The sequence below is a fragment of the Octopus bimaculoides genome, chromosome 6, assembly GCF_046866305.1.
Source record: "Octopus bimaculoides isolate indiv1 chromosome 6, ASM4686630v1, whole genome shotgun sequence".
Taxonomy (NCBI): domain Eukaryota; kingdom Metazoa; phylum Mollusca; class Cephalopoda; order Octopoda; family Octopodidae; genus Octopus; species Octopus bimaculoides.
The window spans coordinates 86,323,825-86,328,824 of NC_142933.1; positions in this window are offsets into that span (position 1 = coordinate 86,323,825).

Here is a 5,000-nt window from a genome sequence, read left to right on the forward strand (position 1 = left end):
TTTGGAACTAGAATTTTTACTTTTATATATAGTTTAGGTTAATTAGAATTTGCTTGTGCCATATTTCAAGTGCTAAAAGCAAAGTCACTGCAGTTACCATTGAGAAAATTTTCTCTTCTGGTAAAAAGGTGAAAAAACAACATACACCTCCAGTGTCACCATCTATGAAGATTCCCAGACATCGATGTTTATAAGGTCTGTCCAGAGTTGCCTCTCTTAGATATTTTCCATTGATAACAGAGAAAGAGCTAGATATGGTGTTTTAACAACGTTTTTTCAAAAGAGAAAATTTTCTCTACGTCAGCTCAGTGAATTTGCCTTTTGGCAGTTGAAATATGACACAAACATTTATTAACTAAATGAAATTTTGCTTATGTCCAAGCACTGCTTTTGGCGCTATTTCGGTAAGTAGATAAATAAACAATATATATATATATGGTAAGTAAAAGACAAGTGTATGAACAAATAGCAAGTATATTAGTTTGACGCTCGGGAAAAACTAAAAAGTCATTTAAGTTTCGAGCCTACGCTCTTCAACTTAAAGGAATAAGAGAAAATAAACAGAGAGAATGAAAAAGTCTTGTAGAGTTCAGCGGAGAACAAGATATATATATATATATATATATATATATATATATATATATATATATATATACTTTCTGTGTGTGTGTTTGCGTGTGCGTGCGTGTGTAAGTATTTACATATGTAAGTAATTATATCGACCAGAATATCGCATGTTATGCAGCGGCCGTCCATGCACGTGAGTGTGTGTTTGTTTGAGAGTATGTGTGTGTGTACGATAGAACAAGTACTAGGCTTACAAAGAATAAGTCCTGGAGTCTATTTGCTCGACTAAAAGCAGTGCTCCAGCATGGCCGCAGTCAAATGACTGAAACAAGTAAAAGAGTAAAAGAGTATATGCATGGTTTTGTTATATTGTTATGCAAAACAGCAATACCAAAGTAGAGATGAGTGTCTCTTAAACATTGATCACGGAAAAAAAAAAAACATTGTAGTTTAATGTAGTTTTATATCAAATGAAAATTGAACATATAAATTCTGACACTTTTTTTTTTCCCCTCTTCTTTAACCTTTAGTATTAGATATTGCTGCGCAGTACGGAAATGAACATCAGAAATAAGAACATGTATAAAGAATGTAAGCATTTCTGGTATCAAGAATACGAAATTACATAAATATTACAAATATATAAGTAAGAAAGAGAAAAAAAATTAAACAAAACATGACATAAACAAAACAAAAACAATAAACATATTTAGTCATTCAGCAGCTGTATTTGTCACTTATACAATATACAGAAGTTTACGTTTTTCAATTTTGTTTTGAAGAAATATATATATATATATATATATATATATATATATATATATAAGTATGAGATTCATAGAAATGAAATTGAATAGTATTTGTATAAAGGTCATGTAATTCTATCTTTGTCAGCTGTATTGTAATTTAATCATCTAATTAAAATTATAGTATTATTAAGGACGGTGGATGATAGAATCCATGGAGCGCCGGTCTTAGTGCTTCATGATTTTAATCAACTATAACAGTCAACACATTCAAATGCGTGGCTTTGTATCTGAAGTAGATATCACTCTTATGTGTTATTGTTGTTGCTGCTTAGACCTGGATCAAACTTTATTAGATGTTATATTCGTAACCCACTCATCTTTCTTCTCAGACACATTATACGCAGAATTGAATTATCTACTGTGACCTTTCGTAAGACGGTAGACTGATTTGAGAGGGAATTAGCTGTTACTTCTTGCAAAACAATAAATGAAACACCGGTTCAATCAAGAAAGTAATGGATAACAGTATCATAGAAGTCAGCACTAAATGATACGTGATAACTCTTTCTAAAGGCACAGTCGACCCCGGCGGAATTTGAACTCAGAACGTAGCGGCAAACGAAATACCGCTAAGTATTTCGCCCGGTGTGCTAACGTTTCTGCCAGTTCGCCGCACTATGTTAATGTTTCTGCCAACTCGTCCCATTCTTTGTACTAAATATTGGTTTCAAAGTTTGGCACAGAGCCAGCAATTTGGGGGAAAGGATAAGTTGTTTACATCGACCCCAGTGCTAAACTGGTATTTATTTTGTCGACACGGAAAGGAACGAAAGACAAGTCGACTCGGCGGAATTTGAACTCAGAAAGTAAAGACGGACGAAATGCCGCTAAGCATTTTGCTCGGCATGCTACCGATTCTGCAAGATAGCTGCCTGATTCTTTGTACTAATATTAAAAAGAGGTAACTGTGAGCTGGCAGAATCGTTAGCACTCCGGGCGAAATGCTTAGCAGCATTTCGTCCGTCTTTACGTTCTGAGTTCAAATTCTGCCGAGGTAGACTTTGTCTTTTCATCCTTTCATGGTCGAAAAATAAGTACCAATTGAACACTGGGGTCGATTTAATCGACTTAGATACACCCCACCATGAACTTCTTGGCCTTGTGTCAAAATTTGAAACTAATTTTAAAGAGAGGTTATCTTAAAAGTAATTCTAAGAATGACAAAGGAATATTTTCTGACGAGATGGAGGATACCCAGACGAGTTAAATTTACTATAAGATACGCATTGACTGGAACTTTTCACCCGACCGCCTATTCAGTTAGTGTTATTGAAATACAGTATTGATTGAATTAATTCTATCTCTCCAAAACATGTCATTTCGCCAATATCCCAAATCGTTGCTATTGAATTCTTCCATTGTCACAATGCCACAAATTTTAAGGCTGAAATATATTTTATAAGACATCAGAAGAATGAAAGCTAAAGGGGTTGCTGATAATATCTTAATTCATAATTGTTGTTGCTGGCACTCCGTCGCTTACGACGTCGAGGGTTCCAGTTAATCCGATCAACGGAACAGCCTGCTCGTGAAATTAACGTGCAAGTGACTGAGCACTCCACAGACACGTGTAACCTTAACGTAGTTCTCGGGGATATTCAGCGTAACACAGTGTGACAAGGCTGACCCTTTGAATTACAGGCACAACAGAAACACGATAACTTATAATTTCTGCGAGTCCACTAACAATAAGCAATAGGCGCAGGGGTGGGTGATTGGTTAAGAAGCTTTCTTCCTGCCTTATGATCTTGGGTCCAGTCACACCGTACAACAACTTGTGTAAATGTCATTTACTATAGCCCAAGGCTGACCAAATCCTTGTGATTGGATTTGGCAGGCAGAAACTGAAAGATAAAGCATACAGAGTGAAGCTGCTTGGCAAAAAATGACCATGAACTCTGCTGTGCATGCGCACTAAGCTTTAATGTTCTAGCTCACTTCCACTGTTTACAGCAGTGCTTGGAAAGAAGGTGTGTAGCGTATGGTCGTAGCATTGACCCTGGCAGAGAAAGTTCTCATGGCAATACCCGCTCAGAGGCCTACACGAAGTTGTAGAAAGTGTATGAACCACTCGTATGAGCTGCACAAAAGTGTATGGGTAGTTCAGACGTTTCCAAGATGGTCGAAAAAATGTCGATATCGACGAATGTTCTGGGAGACCCGCAACCAGCAGAACTGAAAAAAACATCGCAGATGAGCGTACGGTTCTGAGAGAAAATCGTCGAATACCCATAGGTGAGTTTTCACTGACGGCACAAGCCTGGTATATATATATATATATATATATATATATATGAATATATATATATATATATATATATATATACATGTATGTATGTATGTATGTATGTATGTATATATGTAGGTATGTATGTATGTATGTATGTATGTATATATATAGGTATGTATGTATGTATGTATGTATGTATGTATCTATCTATCTATTTATCTCCCTTTATATATATATATATATATAAAGGGAGATAAATAGATAGATAGATAGATAGATAGATAGATGCATACATACATACATACATACCTACATATATACATACATACATACATACATACATACATGTACGTATGTAGGCATGTACGTGTGTTTGGTCCTCACCACGGTTTGATAACTGGTGTTGTTTTGTTCACTTCCTTATAACCTAGCGGATCGGCTATAAGAACCGAGAGAATAAGTAGCAGGCTTGAAAGCAATAAAGCACTGAGGTCGATTTCTTCGTCTAAATTCTTTAGGGCGTTGCTCCATTATGGCCTCTGTCTGACAACTGAAACAAATGGAAGATGAAAGCAAGAACAGTAATAGAAATAGCATCAAGAACAATAACAAAAACAGCAAGGGATATATTAAAGGGATCTTCGATGTCATGCTAAGTGCATTATATAGCAAGAAAATTTCCTTAAAATTACACTGCATGATCTCAAAAGAGGAAGGACTCATTCAATAGCATGAACCTATATAGCTGGGCCAATTACTAAAGAAAATAAAAAAGACATTGGATGGACAAGGCTGGATTGTCTTTGATCATAAATCGGTTCAATCACGGCAATACTGAAATGAAAAAAAAAGCAAAAAAAAAACAAACGAAACCAAAAAAAAAAAGCGAAAAAAAAAAGAAGAAAACCGATGATAACAATAACGTCATTCAATAATGTAATCAAGAACAACAATAGAAACTAACCTCGGTATACAAGGCGACAAACATTTCACGAACAACAATCAGTTGTATCGACGCCATTTAATGATGGGTACGATCGATAAATCGACCCCTTTAACGAAGGACAAAATCGAATAATTTGTCCACCCCTCAGTTCTTGACTGGTACTTTCTTTATTTGCAATTGATTCCGAAAGATATGAAAGACAAAATTCACTCAACCGGTATTCGTTACTTAACCACAAATATATCGATTTCATACACAGGCACAAGACCACATATTTCGGCAGGGAGGGGGGGGGGCTGGTCGTGAGTGTATAATCGATTATATCGATCTCAATTCTTTGATTGCTGTACTTATTTTATTGACTCCGGATGGATGAAAGACAAAGTTGACCTGGTGGTAGTTTTTCTTTCACCTTTCTTTTCCCTCCCCCCTTTACCTTTAACTCTTT